Here is a 19018-nt window from a genome sequence, read left to right on the forward strand (position 1 = left end):
TCATATCAGACTGGTGCTTTCACAACAGCTCATGCACACAAGTGAACGTTTTCCAGATACTGTGATCATTGTGTTGATGGATGTGTGCAGAGCTCAGATGATGCATTGAGGTGTGACAGGTACAGCAGATGGGTGATACAGACATGGTAATTTCCAAAACATTGGCCGATGTTGCTGCACCTTGCCTGCACATGTGAATTGTGATATCCAGTATGTGCACTTTCACATTCTCCGATGTGTTTGTGGCACTTGTGTATTGACAGTGGAGAGGTGTGCCCTCTGTGTTTATCAAAAGGTCACCCATGTAACCTGGTGTGCCATGCATCTCTCAGGCAGTCGATATTTTTCCATGACATCATTGATGGTATGTGCTGTGGCCATCTGATGATGGTTTTCACTGCCATTTTCAATTTTACATCTCAACTAGGAGGAGGCCAAATCTCCTACGTCACCTGACAGTGTTGGAGGACATGGAGAATACTGCAATAATTAGGAAATTTCGCCTGGACAGACCAACACTGAAGATCCTGTGTGATCTATTGGAGGCTCACCTGCAACCTCGCCGTCACTATCCTACGGCATTCACACCCAGATACAAGGTGATGGCAGCACTCCACTTTTTTGCGACAGGTTCCTTCCAGGAGACCGTGGCTAGCACTGGAGGGATGTCATAGCCCATGTTCAGCATGGTGCTGAGGGATGTTCTTGCTGCCATGATGCTGTATCGGAATCGTTACATCCATTTCCGTAGGGGAGGAGAATTGGCTGCCGTGAAGGGTGACTTCTATCTCCTTGGGTGCATCCCACATGTTGTTGGTGCCATCGATTGCACCCATGTAGGTCTGGTGGCACCACAGGCGACGGAGCACATATATAGGAACCGCAAACATTATCATTCCATCAATGTGCAGGTGGTGTGCCTTGCGGACATGACCATTTCTCATGTTTGTGCAAAGTATCCTGGTTCTGCGCATGATTCGTACGTCATGAGGAACAGCATGGTGCCCCGGATGATGAAGAATCTGCATCCCGAGCGTGCTTCGATTGTGGATGAGTATGCCTACTCATATGGTGTGCTGTGTGTTACCTGCTGCACTCTGGCTGTGCAACATTGCAATGGGTGTTTGTCATTCACAGGTGGCTCAGCATATGCAAATAGGCCATGGCTGTTGAGCCCCCTCAGGAATCCCAGGACCCCGGCTGACATCCGCTATAATGACGCCCATGGCAGGACCCGACGGGCAATCGAACGGACTTTTGGCCTGCTGAAGTCTAGATTCCGCTGCCTTGACAGGACAGGAGGTGCACTGGCATACTCACCTGGGAAGGTATGCAAGATCGTTTTGGCATGCTGTATGCTGCACAACCTGGCAATCCACAAGGGGATCCCCCTGCTCATGGACGATGGTGAGGAACCAAGGCCACCACCTGCTCAAGGACCTGAGTCTAGTGATGAGGACAGTGGAGAGGATGAAGGAGTAGACCTTCGCCAGCAGCTCATCGAACGCTACTTCACTTGAAGGTGGGTGACGAGGTACAACGTATACATTGTGTGGTGTGGTTGCTGTTGTTGTGAAGGGCTATGTGCGGATGTAACAGACATGTTCAGTCACCTGTGTGTGGTACAAGTGACATTGACGTTCCATATGTGAACGTATGCTGGACCATTTTTGTTCACACCTGCAGTCCATTGTCTAGTATGCCTGTAGTGTCTTGTGTATGTTTTGTGTAGTGTTCTGCCTGTGATGCCACAATGAGACCATTGACTGTTGTTCTGTTGTGTCTCCCTAGATACTACAGACGAATCCTGCACTACATACTGTACATCATTTGGACACATCATGGACATTGTCTACATTGTAAATATTGCACTAAAACGATACAGCATAAAATCTGGTGCATCAGGGATTTTATTTTGACAGTGGACATTTGATTTGTGCGGGAATATTTACATGACAGTGGGGAATGAGCAGTGAGTTGACAGTCCTGTTCGCTGAGAAACAAGAGTAGAGTCCACATGGATGAGGTGACCCATTCCAACAGACTGGTGACATTGCAAAGGAAATGTGGGTAAAGACAGTCCAAACAGTCAATGCAGTAGGGAAGAGGGTTGTCATCGCGGCTGGCTCCGTGACTGGTGTGTGGCAGGTGCTTTGCCTCCGGAGACTCCCAGGCTCTTCTTTGGACGCCCCCTAGGTCTTTTTGGCGGTGGGGGGCCTGCTGAATGGCCAGTGGCGTCAGGGGACTCGTCCCTCTTTGTTGGCGCAGGGGAGGATGGTGCACTGTCATCCTGCGGCACAACAGGAGGGGATGGAGTTGGTGGTTGGGACATATGCCTGTCCCTCTGCAACGCCACTTGCTGGCCCATGAGGTCCACCATCTGTCCAAAGCGGTTGTCGATGGACCTCATCAGCAGGATGAGCTCCCTTAAAAGTTAATCCGACCCGCTGCTTTGTCCCTGGACCTCTTGGTATGCCTCCACTACTCTGGTGAAGTGGTCCAGGGATGGTGTCCACTCCTCCCGAGGTCTGGTGGTGACCCTGGCCCTCCCACCTGCTCTTCTGCCACAGACCTCTTGCCTCAACACTGTCGGTCCACGCACACTCTCCCTGGCCTTCACAGTAGTTGCTGTGGGCTGGTCATCCCCTGGGCCAGGGAGGGTGCTGCAGGTGGTACTGGTGGTACTAGTGGTAGTGGCGGTGGCGGTGGTGACGGTGGTGGCTGCGGTGGAGTCAGAGACCGTGACAGCAGGGGTCTGCTGCGCTGTTGTTGCAGCAGACGTGGTGGTGGGGAGGATGGGGTCCTGGGACCTCTGGGCCTGGGACCTCTGGGTCTGTGGGTCTGTGGCACACCAGATGGGCCGGGCTGGAGCTCATTGTCCAAACTGTCCTGGGAGTCCACATCTGAGACTCCATGTGCCGGGGGTGGAGACTGGCTCTGCTGGTCGTTGGTCTGGTCCTCAGCAGTGAGTTCTTCATCACCTGTGGAGTAGATGGGGAATGGTCAGTGTTGGGGACTGTGCAAGTATTGTGTCAGCTGGGTATAAACGACTGTCTGTACACTACACAAATATGAAGTCAGCAGTAATACAATTCATGGCAACACTGTGTGTAATTTCATAGTGCTGAGGAACATCATTTACCCATACATGTTGGATGTCAATGCATTGCATGCAATTGTTGCTGCGTTTCGGGATGCAGGTCTCCCACACACACATCAGGAAGAGTTAAGATAGCTACCTACCGGTTAAGTGAGAGAGAACAGTGCAATGGCTGACACTTGCTCCTGAGTGGGGGAGGCCTCCATGCTGATGGAGGGTGGGCCAGGGGCCATGCTGGTAGTGGTAGTGCAGGCCTCCCGCCCCCAAACATGTCTCCCAGTGAGGATGGCTGCCTACCTGTTAGGTGAGGGTGGACAGTGCAATGGCTGACACATGCTCCTGGGTGGGGGAGGCCTCCATGCTGCTGGGGTGTGGGACAGGGGCCATGCTGGTAGTGGTAGTGCAGGCCTCCCGCCCCCAAACATGTCTCCCAGTGAGGATGGCTGCCTACCTGTTAGGTGAGGGTAGACAGTGCAATGGCTGACACATGCTCCTGGGTGGGGGAGCCTTCCATGCTGCTGGAGTGTGGTCCAGAGGGCATGCTGGGAGTAGTGATTCAGGGCCTCCCAGCCCCAAACTGTGCTCCAATACAAGATGGATACCGACCTGTAAGTCTGTTTGTTGAACTGTGCAATGGCTGACGCATGCTCCTGGGTGGGGAGGCCTCCATGCTGCTGGAATGTGGGACGGGGGCTTGCTGGGAGTGGTGAATCAGGGCCTCCTACCCCCAAACTGTGCTCCAATACAAGATGGATACCGACCTGTAAGTTTGTTTGTTGACCTGTGCAATGGCTGACACTTGCACCTGGGTGGGGAGGCCTCCATGCTGCTGGAGTGTGGGCCAGGGGGCATGCTGGGAGTAGTGATTCAGGGCCTTCCACCCCCAAACATTTCTCCAATAGAAGATGGATACCGACCTGTAAGTCTGTTTATTGAACTGTGCAAGGACTGACACATGCTCCTGGGTGGTGGAGGCCTCCATGCTGCTGGAGTGTGGGCCAGGGGGTATGCTGGTAGTGGTAGTGCAGGCCTCCCACCCCAAACATGTCTCCCAGTGAGGATGGCTACCTACCTGTTAGGTGAGGGTGGACAGTGCAATGGCTGACACTTGCTCCTGGGTGGGCCTGTATCCTGCTTAGCTGTGGGACAGGGGGCATGTTGGGGGTGGTAGCGCAGGCCTCCCTCCCCCATACAGGCCTCCTAAGCAAGATGGCTAGCTACCTGTTGTGGGAGGGTGGACAGTGTAATGGTGTTTTGGTATTGCAAGGCAGTAGTTCTCAATGTGTTGTTTGGCATTTGTTTGTACTTACCAGCCTCTGCTCCCCCGGCTACTCCTGTGAGACTCTCAGGAAGCAGTATGGCAAGCACCTTCTCCTCCCATGGTGTGAATGTTTTCTGTGGGAGGGGAGGGCCACTGCCAGCCACGTTCGCCAGCGTCTAGTTCTCACTCCTCCTCTCCTTGACAACCCTCTTGAGATCATGCCACCGCTTCACGGTCTCCTTCTTTGATCTTGGGGTGGTCCCCACTGCATTCACCCTTTGGACTATCCTTTCCCACATTTGTGTCCTCATGGCTCATGGTGTCTGTTGGACCAGGCTAGCAAACAGTTGTGGCTCTACTCTTACAATCTCATTGACCATGACTGTCAACTCACTCTCGGTGAATTTGGGCATTTTTTGTATTGTCATGGTGTGTGGTGGTTGAGGTGTTTGTGGGTGCAGGGGTGTGGGTGCAGGGGCATGATGTTGAGGTGTGAGGTGTGTTGTGTGCTGTGGGATTATTTGTGCTGGTGTAAAGGTGGTGGTGATGGTGGTGGTGGATGTGTGTGTGTGTGTGTGCTGTGCTCTTTTGCCTCTCCTGTTAGATGTGGGGTATGGCCTTCTATTCTGGAGTGTTGCAAAGGATTGTGGTTTGTGAAGGGGTGGCTTTATATTCAGCTCTATGGGTGTGTCCAAGTAGATTTTGGGTGTCAGGTGTGTTGTGGGAGTTGTCCAGGGTTTTTTTTTACATTTTTGATTTATTTGTTTTATTTGTATGTGTGTTATGTATTTGGGGGGCATAGCTGATTTTCTTTGCGCACTGTTTGGCATCACTGCGGTGTTTTGTCACTGTCCGCCATGTTTTTCATGTCCCGTCCGCTGCGGTGTCTATGCTGCAGCTCTTCCGCTATTTTTCCCATTCACTCCTGTATGCGACCGCGGCGGTCGGTAACAGCGGTTCCGACCGCGACACCCTCGGGGTTATCATAATTTCCCGTGTGGTGTGTCTGCTGTCCTTGTGGCGGCTTGTTGCTTTTCCGCAGCTTTTCCGACAGCCGCAGTTGATATTTGTCGGTCACCGCCCACGTTGGACGGCTTAGCTTGGCCCGCTACCGCCGCGGTCGGTCTTTAGTGGCGGTTGATCCTAATGTGACCGCTGGTGTATCCACGGTGCAGGCGGGCGGTTGGTTTCCGCCTCCGTGGCAGTCGGGGTGGTTTTCCGCCCGCCATCCTAATGACTCCCTTAGTATCTGAATTGGAAGTCCTTCTCTCCTAGCTCCTAGCTGAGCAAGGCAGCAGGCCGTATCCGACAAGGGCTCCACAAGGTGGAGGAACTTCTCGCGGAGGGCCTGCGGAAATGGATTTGCTGCTGTGGAGAAGCTAAAAAAGGGACAAACCTGTTTGTTCAGACTAGCAAAGTTGCGCCTTCACTGGATCTGCCCTGATGGTTGACTATGTTCTCTGGCAGCTGAAAGTTAAAATATTTTCAAAGTCTCTAAACTTTGCAGGGATAAGTCTCTTTTTCCTCTGCTCTTCATCTAAGGCTCCCAGACTTCAGGGAAGGCTCTTAGAACGTTGGGCCTTGATCTAGCTAAGGTCTGGTACAGGGTTCAGTTGGCACTGGGGAACTGATAATCCTGGAAAAAATGGTTCTTCCTCTTTTTGTGTCCCTGTAGCCACAAAGGAAGTCAGTCCACTGACCCTGGGAGTCCACTTCTTTGTCCTGGGTACAAGAGAGCAGAGCCAGTCATTTAGAGCTCCTTGCAGGTTACAACAAGCGGTTTCCAGTCTTCTTCTTAACTTCTGCAGGTCCAGACAGTGTTCTGAGGAAGGTTCCTTGAGGGGTCACATTTATAGTTGCCACTAGATAGTGGGTTGGAGTGACTACTGGCTCGTCCATAATCAATTGGGTACTGGTCCAAGGGGTAACCATACCCACCTTTCAAGCAGTTTCTGTTTGCCCTACTGCAAACAAACCCACAGTGCACCTTACTCCTTTATGTTATGCTACTTGTATTTGTAGAGGGCACTATTACCTGCGGGGTATCCTGGTGCTGAGCAGGTGCACTGGCCTGGTCTAAAGGGGAGGTGGGTTACTAAAAGAGACAGGTCTTCAACTTCTTGTGAAACTCAGGAAAAAAGGAGGGGTCTCTGTTGTGTAGTGGGAGGTGGTTTCACACTTTAGGAGTGTGGAATGAGAAGCCATGGCCTCCGGCTCTGTTTCTGTGCATGCATTGGATGTGTGCAAGTAGGAGTTCAGCTGAGCAGAGGTGTCTGGCTGGTTGATGGAAGGAGATGTGATTGCTTAGGTATTCAGTTCTGTGTTGTGCTGTGCATTGAATGTGTGTATTTTTAGGAGTTTGAACTGAGCATGCTTATGTATTGAGAGCCAGTGGAGCTCCCTGAGGTATGGGGTGATGTGAGTCCAGCGTGGAAGGTTGGGGTTGAGTCTGGCAGCTGCAGTCTGGATGGTTTGTAGTCTTCTGGTAAAGTACTTGGTGATTCTGGTTGTAGGAAAGTCATTCCTTTGCACTAATCACCCCCCATTTTTGGACTGATACTGGGGGTTACTGACTCTGATGGTACTCTGCTAACCAGGCCCAGGGCCAGTCTTTTGTCCTCTAAAGGTATATGCTGATTGGTATGATCCTAATTGGTAGAGGCAACCTACCTGTAAGTCCCTAGTATACTGTAAGGCATGTATGGCCGTAATGCACTAAAGTATGTACTGAAATGGTGTATGCTGTTATGTTAAAGCCAGGCCTGCCTTGCAGGCTGGTTTTAAAATAAAACTGTGTCCAAATTCAGTTTTAGAATTCAAGCACTTCCAAAGTCCGAAACAACTTTTTTTTTATTACTTATAGGTCACACCTGTGGTCTATCCAGGGTGATACAAGGGCAGGTTGCATATTTATAAAAAGTAGGGACAATATAAAAAAATGTTTTAATGCCCTTGTATGGAAAGGATCACTGAAACAATATTGAATCAAAAATATCGATGTTAAAAATATAGACTGTCAAAATACCGACTTTTTTAAATAGTTAAAAGTAATTTAATATATTTAATTTAATATATATATGCTGATGGTGAGGAGAGAATAAAGACACGTTATTGCACAACTTTTGGTGTTTGAGAGATCTGTACCTGGAGGAGGAGTACGGCATTGTGGGCCAAAGTCACAGGACTTCGTATATATATATATATATATATATATATATATATATATATATATATATATATATATATATATATATATATATATACATATATATATATATCGCCACTTGTGCTCCTGCTGCTGCGCCAGCTATCAGTAATCAGCCAACTCCAACAAGGACACGGAAGACCCAGAGTGCAGGTGAGTTTTTTTATTTTATTGCACACCACGCCAGGATAACGTTTCGCCCTACACAGAGGGCTTGGTCACATGGTCTCATATATATATATATCGAAGCTTCCCACCACACGTAGAAGGAACAGAGGCCAGAGGGGTAATCCAGGGAAAAACCACGTTTTTATTGGCAGCAAAGGCAATACTGGCAAATGCATTTCGGCTCCCCGCCTTCTTCAGTGCCTCATATTGCAGAGTCCCTCGCCAAAGTAGTCCAGTACCAGCACTTCACAATAAGTAGTCCCACAGCGCACCTCCCCCTTGCTGATTGTTCACACCTGTTGCCTGCCATGGAAAATGCCTGGACTCGAACTCCCAGCATGCAGTAATCCGATGCATCTGGGTTGGTGGTGTGGGGGATGTAAATGAATTTACAACGGGTTTGCTGGGGCTTTGCTGGTGGGTGACGCAGTGTTCTCCGAGTGCTCCCAACATCACCATGGTTCTCCCTGGGTCCCTCGTACCGCCACTACCTCTCGAGTATATATATATATATATACATAGTATTAATTAAAAAAAATACAATATATGAACCATAGGATAGCGAGAGGGTTAAATTTACTATTATCACTCCAGGGAGTGCAACAGTAGAAAAAACATTGGATAGCGTAGCAGTAAACATTACTATTCCCACTCCAGTGAGTGCAACAGTAGGGAAAAGGTTGGACAGCGGGAGGGTAAGAATTACTATTCCCACTCCAGTTAGTGCAACAGTAGGGAAAGCGTTGGATAGCGTAGGGGTAAAAATTACTATTCCCACTCCAGTGAGTGCAACAGTAGACAAAGCATTGGATAGCATAGGGGTAAAATTTACTAATCCCACTCCAGAGAGTGCAACAGTAGGGAAAGTGATGGATAGCGAAGGGGTATGATGGATAGTGTAGGGATAAATATAACTAACTTAAAAATACCTAAAATACTTGAATAACATAAAAACTAATAGATAAATTTTTTTTAAACATATATATATATATATATATATATATATATATATATATATATATATATAGTATTAATTAAAAAATACAATATATTTACCATAGGATAGTGAGAGGGTTAAATTTACTATTACCACTCCAGTGAGTGCAACAGTAGAAAAAACATTGAATAGCGTAGCAGTAAACAATACTATTCCAACTCCAATGAGTGCAACAGTAGGGAAAACATTGGATAGCCGGAGGGTAAGAATTACTATTCCCACTCCAGTTAGTGCAACAGTAGGGAAAGCGTTGGATAGCGTAGGGGTAAAAATTACTATTCCCACTCCAGAGTGTGCAACAGTAGGGAAAATGTTGGATAGGGTAGGGGTAAAAATTACTATTCCCACTCCAGTGAGTGCGACAGTAGGGAAAGCGTTGGATAGCGTAGGGGTAACCATTACTATTCCCACTCCAGAGAGTGCAACAGTAGGGAAAGCGTTGGATAGCAGGAGGGTAGAAATTACTATTCCCACTCCAGAGAGTGCAACAGTAGGGAAAATGTTCGATAGCGTAGGGGAAAAAATTACTATTCCCACTCCAGTGAGTGCGATAGTAGGGAAAACGATCGATAGCGTAGAGGTTTAAATTACTATTCCCACTCCAGTGAGTGCAACAGTAGGGAAAGCGTTGGATAGCAGGAGGGTAGAAATTACTATTCCCACTCCAGAGAGTGCAACAGTAGGGAAAGTGTTGGATAGCGTAGGGGTAAAAATTACTATTACCACTCCAGTGAGTGCAATAGTAGGGAAAGTGTCGGATAGCGTAGGGGTGTAAATTACTACTCCCACTCCAAAGAGTGCAACAGTAGGGAAAGCGTTGGATAGGGTAGGGGTAAAAATTACTATTCTCACTCCAGTAAGTGCAACAGTAGGGAAAGCATTGGATAGTGGGAGGGTAAAAATTACTATTCCCACTCTAGTGAGTGCAACAGTAGGGAAACTAAATACTTCATATATAAATAATTTAAATATTTAACAATTGTATATACTATATTAATTAATCAATTAAAAAACAAATACAAAAATATTTTTATTAATAATTACCTACTAATACACATGATTTACCAATTACCAATACATTAATTAACAATTTAAAAATTAATAAAAAATTAGATCAAAAAATCAAAATTTTAAAAACGTAATTACTTACAAGTTTTTTTAAGTTTTAAGTTTATTTTTATTATGTTTCGGCTCTCAATTGAGGGCCACATAAAACACATACAATAATACATAATTGATTACAAAAGGAAAACATAGGTTACATAACATAAAAAGCCACAATTTTATCATTGGGAAAGTAGTAAAGCACTTCTCTTGAAAGTATTAATAAATATCTAAAAACCCCCGGAAAAAATTAAAAATCCTAAAACAGAACATTTCATTAGGAGGACAGTAAAGTGCATGTAAAAAAGATTCAACATTTAAGATTCCCAGTTTTAAACAGATGGGTTTTAACCACTTAGAACGCAAAGGGCGCAGTGCTGGGCACGAAAACAAAACATGATTACGATCTTGAATGGCATTACTACAAAGATTACAAATAGGGGATACACCATACCATTTCGCAGTAAGGATATTAAGGGGGAGCAAATCATGTCTTAGAAGGTACCACAGTCTTCGTACACTATGGGGAATATTCCACGTAAGGTATTGTTGGGCCAGATTTAGTGTATATGTATTTAGCAGTAGCTGCCGATCTTTATTCCCTTGTTTAGCCAGCATATCCATCTTAAAACTAAGTTCCCAAGAGGCACCTTTTAATTTTGACTTTAGTTCGGCAGGAGTAAACAGAAACAGAGAACTCTCATCCAACTCCAATAAATTTACAGCTTTCCTAAAGTTCTTAACCAACTTTGAGAACTCATTAAAGTGGCCCAAGAGTTCTTTTTTAATAGCATCCCGTAAGGTATCCGGGTTACTTCTTGCTAAACAGGCTACCCATCTTACGAGGGCAATTAGCCCCTGGACCCAACTGCTACGAAGTCCGAATTCCAGCCTGCATACAGAGACTGAGCAGGCTGTATTTAGGGAAGAAATATTTCTTAACACCCTTCCTTCTACTTTATGCAGGAATCCCCAATGATTTAATTCCACTAGTTCTAATCCATAAAGTAACGTGGAAGGGATCTTTGCTCTGAAAACCTCTAGAAATAGAGGGAAGTGTCTCTTCCCTGTGGCGTTATACATAGATTTTAGCCCCCTACCATGAGCCAAAGCTTTATGAGTAATGTGCTCAATATGGGGTTTCTCACTTAAATTTGAAGAAATGATCTTACCCAAAAAAGTGTAGGTTTTAACCACTTCAAGTTTTTGTCTTCCTATGGCCCAACCAAAATTTACGGACCTGCATTTTTTCTTACCAAAAATACACATTATTTTGCTTTTCATGACATTAATCTTCATGTAATGTGTTTCTGCAAATTGATTTAGTGCCTGCAGACGGTTGGATAAGCCCTTTGGAGTTAGGTCAAGGACTAGGATATCGTCCGCATACATTAAAACAGATATCTCTAACTCTCCTAGTTTCGGAGATTGCCCCTCACTTACAGAGATAGCCTTTGGAAGGTCTGCCGTATATAAGGAGAATAATGTTGGGGCCAGTATACACCCTTGTTTCAAACCATTTGGGGAGGGAATAGATTGAGAGAGACCTCTCTCTCCACCATATAACACCTTGCACCAAGTGTTCGAGTGAAGGGCTTTCACAAGATCAAGGAGCTGTGTTGGCATACCTAAAACTGCAAGTTTTCTCCACAGCGTTGGACGATCCACTTTGTCAAACGCTGTGGAGAAGTCTATGAATGCCGCATAAATTCCACTCCCTCGAACACAGACGTATTTATCAATAAGCACCTGCAAGGCAGTTAAATTATCTAATGTTCCATGTTCTTTACGGAATCCTGTTTGTTCCAAAGGTAAAATACAATTGGATTCTATCCAATCATTAATCAAAGTTAAAAGATATTTGGCGAACACTTTTCCTATTGCATCCAGTAAAGCTATAAGACGGTAGTTAACTGGATTCTCCCGTTCTCCCTTTTTAAATAGGGGGATTAATATACTTCCTCTCCATGAATCTGGAACGGATCTAGAAAGGAGACATGCATGAAATAATGGGGTCAAGATTTTGCTCCAAGTGGTAATGTCTTGTTTCAATAAAGACATGGGTAGTTCATCAGGACCCATAGCTCCTGAAGAGCGCATACTCTTTAACACAGAAGCTATGGTTTCCTCAGTTGGGAGCTCTATACTATTTGTACAGTTCTGAACTACCTCCCCATTATCACCTACTATACCATTGGAGCCATATAATCCAGTTATAAATTTTATCCAGATATCTTCAGCAATAGAGATGGGAGTAACGGTAGTTCTTACTCCACAACCCTTCCCTATTATTGACCAGAATTCTCTGGAGTTATGAGAGGCCGAGGCTTCTCTTAACCTGATCCAGAGAGAATCTTCCTTTTCTCTTTTTAGTTTTAATTTCAGTCTAGTCCTCCTTCTACGAAGAAGGGCTAATTGCTGAGCAGTTTCCTTGGATCTATTCAGATACTGTAACCTCACGAGTCTATTTATCTCCCTATTTAAGGGTATTAGTATGCTAGGGAGGGAATGCGACTTTTTGGAAAGCTTTGTTTTCTTGGCAGAGGTAATGATCTTATTTTTAAACTCTTCAAATTTAACAAATTCACTACCCTGCCAGTCTTCTAAATCCAAAATGGTTTGAAGTAATATATTTTGGGCTTCCCTCATGCTAGTGGGGTCCCAAAAACACCTACCAGTTTTAATATGAATAGAGATTCCTTTGTTTATTATAGACCAGGAATCTGTGTTTGGGGGTTACAAAGAAACAGATAATTTAATCATATTATGGTCACTTAAGGAGGACTGAGAAATCATTATATCCTGAATAAAGGAAAACGAATCATAGTCCGTAATCACATAATCCAAGATAGCTTCGCTCCTAAATGACCTGTGAGTAAACATGGCAGGAGAGTCAGAAGGCATCCTACCATTTACAATTAAACCCTCCAAGTAGCTTAGTTCTTCAAGTAATATTTTTCCTCTCTTATTAGTTTTTATACTGTTGGGAAAAATTGCTTGGGGAATGTTATATGCTTCTTCCTTATTAGTATTTCTAAACATATCTAAGCTAACATTAGAAACTTTACTGTTTAGGTCACCCATAATCAAAATATAAGGAGGCTGGTCCTGCTCTAATAATTGCTTTATATAGGAGAACATTCGCCTTAAAACAACGTTAAAAATATCTTCAGGGGGAATATATGCATTTAAAAGAACAAGAGAAGAACGATTTCCTACTGTCCGTAGATTCTTAATGGTAATGGACTGAAAAAGATTACTGCTATCCTTATGGTGAGAAAACTGCCATTGTAGTGTATTGGATAAAAAACAGGCAATTCCACCTTTTGCATGGCCTTTCTTCACAGGTGTGGCGGCGGCTTCAAGCACGATATAATCTTTACCTCCATAAATACTATTTGTGCACCATGTTTCCTGAATACACAATACATCCGCATGCAGAGATAATAAAAATTCTAATTTCTCTGGACAATTATTTAAACCAGCAGTGTTCCAGGATACTATATTTAAGTGACTGTTAAAGATGTCGAAACAGTCTTGTACTATTCGATGTATTATTAGACAGGGCTCCTGGTAGCCAATTCCACATCTGATTATCTTCAGTAGGTGGCTTGTCCAATTTCACAGAAAGGGGGAGTACCTCAGAGACCATACGTTTACCTCTGGACACCCCGATTTTTAAATCTTTACTGTGAAAGAAATGTTCATCCTTAGGACAATCCAATCCAGAGGCTACTTCCCTAGGAGCAAAACGATTTCCCTGATTAAAGAAAGGTAATACATCGATCCCTTTACACTGAAAATCCTCAGCTTGTTGGAGAACTAAATTAGCGATAATTTTGGAGCAAAATTTAACTCGTGCACGTTGTTCACAACCAACCCTTATTATGGAGACTAAGTCAATATCACTAGATAGGATCAGTTTTAAACTATCAATATCTTTGAAGGCATTAATCAACCATGATCTGTTTAAGTTTAGATCGGAGTCAAACAAGGGAAGGAAATCCAAGGTCAAGGTGTCAATACTGAGGTTAGAACTTAACAACGGGACACTAGGGATCTTCGTCTGTTCCTCAGCAATTGGACAATAATTGGGAGCAAAAGGGTTAAGTACCCTTTTTCCAGGCATAGAGTTACTTATAGTTGCCTCTTGTGATGGATCCTTGGAAATTGTAACAAGAATTTTAGAGTTAGGTATTCCCTCATCCATGATATTAGCAACAGGTTGATCTACTACAGCAGAATTATTGACAGAAGCTACAACCGCATTAGTGGAAGAAACCAATACAGAACCATCTACAATATCAGTTGTTTCCCGTACATCTGTAACAATATGCTTTTGAAAAATAATTTGCCTCTGTCTCTTCTTATTATGTTTTCGAGTTGGTTTCCTGTTTTTTCCCTTATATTTTCTGCTTTTTACTTTTCCCAGCCCTTTAGGCAGGTCTGCACCTTCAGAGTCTTTTACATCCTGATTAAAGATGGGAAAAAGATCAATAACAACAGAATGGTTGACCTCTGCCAGATTTGTTTCCTTCAGTGGTGGTTCAGGATCTTTACACCTTTGTGAAGGAGTTAAGAGTATAGCCACAGAGGGCTCATGAATCTCAACCTTTACCAACTTCTCTGGTTGTGTATTTTTACTTAATAAAGGATTACTGACCAAGTCCTTCGGGTCAATTTTTTCAGTGGGATCAGTAACCCCTATTTCAGTTTTTCCAGCAAGTAATACTTTCAGTATTTCTGTAACCGAATGTAAAATGCAGTCAGAGCTCCCTACAAATTTGCCTAACAAAAGAAGAATGGAGGCAAGTAAATGTTCAAGAGCTATCAGTGATTCTGAGATAGGTTTTTCACTTTTTTGTTGTTCTGTAGCAATAAGAGAACAGATCCCAGATAGGTTAAGCTGTGGAGAATTCGAATGACTCTGCAACAAGCGAATATCTTGTGAATTCATAGATGGGGTGCTACTGTAAAGCATTAAACCCGATGGTGTTTCTCCGTTTGGGAATTTACTGATTTTTGATTGTTCCGGAATTTTTTCCTCCAGATACCGACCACAAAGTTCAAGATCAATGCTGGATGGAATGGAGAGATCATTAATGTTCATTTCCTCATTTTCAGTATGATTATGAGTCATGGGCTGAGGAACTTTGGAGAGAGGTGGAGTAGAGTCAGGATTTGAATTATTTTGTATCCCTGTAGAGGGGATAGAAATAATATTTGGTATGGGAGTAGATACATTTCTTCCAGTGTACTGCTCAGTATTAGTAATCTTCATCACTTCGAGCTGTTTATCGTCCATAGTTGACGATGAAACGTTAGGAATAGATGACACTCCCAATGATTTAGTAACAGATTTTTCCCAAAGTTCCAACAATTGCTTCTGACCTTTCAGTGGAACGCTCTTGACGGAGTTAATCTTTAGGGTATTAGGTTTAAGATTTAAACCAGATCTTCCACCCAATACTCTGCCAGAGCGTAATGTTCTTGATGTCATTACATGTCAGTACATGTCAGTTAGATGTCAGTACATGTAACAAAATTTACAGCTGTCAAGTAAAGATGTTTTATAGCGGAAGATCAAAATAACGGGGCCCAGCCCAGCCTACCTCAGCCACTGAGGGCCACAGAGGGCCCGCCCTTTGCCCGGGCTTAGCCCGGCGACGCCCGCGCGCGTCCCGCGATGCGCGGACCTCCAGCAGAATTAAAGGCAGGTGAGGGGGGCGTGGCGGTGAGGTGCTCCAGGCCCAACTGGCTTGTGGGCAATGATGTTTCTTCCAGCCAAAGATCGCCTACAGCCCCACAGTAGCGAGTGTTTCCCGCGAAGCGGGAAACGCGAGGAGTTAATCACCAGCGCTGTGAGAATGCGCCTTCAGGGCAGCGTTTTACCGCTAGAACAGACAAGCACCAGCGCTGCAAGATAGCGCTTACAGGGTAGCGTCCTCTCCACAAACAGGGTTCCCAGTCAAACAAATACAGCAGCAATCAGAGTGAGTCTCCGTTTCACAGCGGACCTCCAGCAGAATTAAAGGCAGGTGAGGGGGGCGTGGCGGTGAGGTGCTCCAGGCCCAACTGGCTTGTGGGCAATGATGTTTCTTCCAGCCAAAGATCGCCTACAGCCCCACAGTAGCGAGTGTTTCCCGCGAAGCGGGAAACGCGAGGAGTTAATCACCAGCGCTGTGAGAATGCGCCTTCAGGGCAGCGTTTTACCGCTAGAACAGACAAGCACCAGTGCTGCAAGATAGCGCTTACAGGGTAGCGTCCTCTCCACAAACAGGGTTCCCAGTCAAACAAATACAGCAGCAATCAGAGTGAGTCTCCCATTACTTACAATTATATTACTTCCCACCCTATTCCCCTATAAACCCACAACAGAAAATAAATTAATAAAAGTAACATAATTACCAATTAATCAATTATTTAAAATGAATTACCAATTATATTTTAATTAATTACCAATTAATAATTAATTACCAATTAATTCAAAATAAATACCAATAAATAAATTAAAATATTTAAATAATTATAATTACATTTCTTTCCCATCCTATTTGCCTCTAAACCCACAACCCCCTAAAGAAGATAAATTACTACAATTAACATATTTATCAAATAATCTCATCAATTACAATTAATTACCAATTATATTTTAATGAATTACCAATTAATAATTAACAATTAATTCAAAATAAATACCAATTAATAAATTAACATATTTAATTAATTATAATTAATTTACTTCCCACCCTATTCCCCTATAAACCCACAACCCACTACAGAAAATAAATTACAAAAATTGACATATTTATCAATGGATCAATTAAAATTAATTACCAATTATATTTTAATTAATTACCAATTATTGGACATTTAATTCAAAATAAATACCAATAAATAAATTAACATATTTAATTAATTATAATTAAATTACTTCCCACCCTATTCCCCTATAAACCCTCAGTCGGCTACAGAAAATAAATTTCTAAAATTAACATATTTATCAATTATTCAATTAAAAATAATTTCCAATTATATTTTAATTATTTACCAATGAATAATTAATTAACAATTATAAATTAAAATATTTAACTAATTATAATTACATTTCTTTCCCACCCTATTTCCCTCTAAACCCACAACCCGCTACAGAAAATAAATTACAATTAACATATTTATCAAATAATCAATTACAATTAATTACCAATTATATTTTAAATAATTACCAAATAATAATTAATTAACGATTAATTCTAAATAAATACCAATAAATAAATTAACATATTTAATTAATTATAATTAACTTACTTCCCACCCAATTCCCCTATAAACCCTCAACCCGCTACAGAAAATAAATTTCTTAAATTAACATATTTATCAATTAATCAATTAAAAATAATTACCAATGATATTTTAATTAATTACCCTTTCTTTCCCATCCTATTTGCCTCTAAACCCACAACCCCCTAAAGAAGATAAATTACTACAATTAACATATTTATCAAATAATCTAATCAATTACAATTAATTACCAATTATATTTTAATGAATTACCAATTAATAATTAATTAACAAATAATTCAAAATGAATACCAATAAATAAAATAACATATTTAATTAATTATAATTAAATTACTTCCCACCCTATTCCCCTATAAACCCACAACCCGCTACAGAATTATATTATGCAAATATTAAAAATAATATTAACTTACTTACCTCAAATTCGATATTTTTGTTGTCTATATTCTGTCCATTCGATATTTTTGTATTCTATGTTCTGTCCATTCGATATTTTTGTATTCTATATTCTGTCCATTCGATATTTTGTCCATTCTATCTTTTTGATTCGATATTAATGCTATTCTATTAGATATTAATACTACTCTATTCGATATTTTGGTAGTCTATATTCTGTCTATTCGATATTATGTCTATTCTATATTGTTTACTCAATATTATTGCTACTCGATATTAAAAACTCGATATTTTGACTGTACACCGTATGGAAAAAGAGAGAAAGTTATATTTTCCTATGGTAGTGCTGCTTGTCCCATAGGCTAACATGGAAAATACTTTATTAAATTTAATAAAGTCTAACTTTGGATTGGCACTAGATTGCCATACCATTCAAAGTATCAAATTATTAATCACATTAAATCCAAGAATATGCCAAGCTCTGATTTATTATACCTTTTACAGGAAAGAAGTTTCAGAACTTACTACCCTGAAGTTACTCAAAGCAGCCCTTTCTGTTTGTGCAGCCTTTGCCAGCCAGAGCCAAGCTGTTTCCTGGGTAGGTGGGAAGAGTCCTTGAGCTGCAACAATACAGCCATATGGTGGGAGGAAATTATCTTTCTGTAGAAACCAGGGAGAGGAAAGGGGCTGGGTAGATAAGCTGGACTTCAAAGGCAAGGGCCTTTGCAGAAAACAGATGTCACAGGGCTCAGACCACCCCAACATCCTAGATCTCTAGCCAGATGGGAGACCCCACTAATTAGATGAGTAGACGGGCTGGAAGGGCAGTGTACTCAGTTGTTAGCCACACCTCCGGGTTGGGTTACACAGATTCACACACCAAGGAGTGATTCTCCCCTTTTTGTTTTTGAGAGAATGTTACATTCTGGGTTCTAAATTTGCCACAATTCACAGAGAGTGGTCATATTAGTGGAAGATAACTTATTGGTTTGGATGCCCTCCTACTTCAAGTCCAGAAATGAAAGATAAATAAGGGGGCTCTGCAGAGCTCACCAGATCATTGTCTGGGAAAAAAGAATAAGAGAAGAAAGAATGCCCTGCTGGACCCTGGACTGCGCCAAAGGGAAGGCTGCACTCTAAAAGGCTACATTCGATGCACTCACAAGGTTCAACAAAGAAAGGACTGTGCCTGCCTCCAAAAGGACTGGAGTGGACTCCCTGACCAACAACAGGTACAAAACAGCTGAAGAAGGTATATACGAGATAACCAGTTGTAACTGGACTTGCTCAGGACTGTATATGTGCATTGTGGGGGATTGAGTCCTAGCCACCCAAGTGGCAAACCAGAGCCTCTGAACCCTTGACTAGTGCTAGAGGACACTTATCTCTCCAAAGAAACGAAGAGACAGCACAGAACCGACATGAGGGGAAGCAAAGACTAACTGCAGAGCTTCATGGGAACTGATGCAGTATGACGCACATGAC

The 19018-nt window shown here is 42.9% G+C and overlaps 1 long non-coding RNA gene across 1 annotated transcript in view; it reads right to left on the bottom strand.

Annotated features, from left to right (window-relative positions):
• Positions 1-1892: 1892 nt before the first annotated feature.
• The window catches only part of LOC147736504 (uncharacterized), a 171038-nt gene continuing 153912 nt past the window's right edge, over positions 1893-19018 (bottom strand). Inside the window, exon 3 of the long non-coding RNA XR_015307620.1 lies at positions 1893-2981. This is a non-coding gene — a long non-coding RNA (uncharacterized LOC147736504). The remainder of the gene's footprint in view (positions 2982-19018) is intronic.

This window comes from Lissotriton vulgaris, chromosome 1_2 (genome assembly GCF_964263255.1).
Source record: "Lissotriton vulgaris chromosome 1_2, aLisVul1.2, whole genome shotgun sequence".
Taxonomy (NCBI): Eukaryota; Metazoa; Chordata; class Amphibia; order Caudata; family Salamandridae; genus Lissotriton; species Lissotriton vulgaris.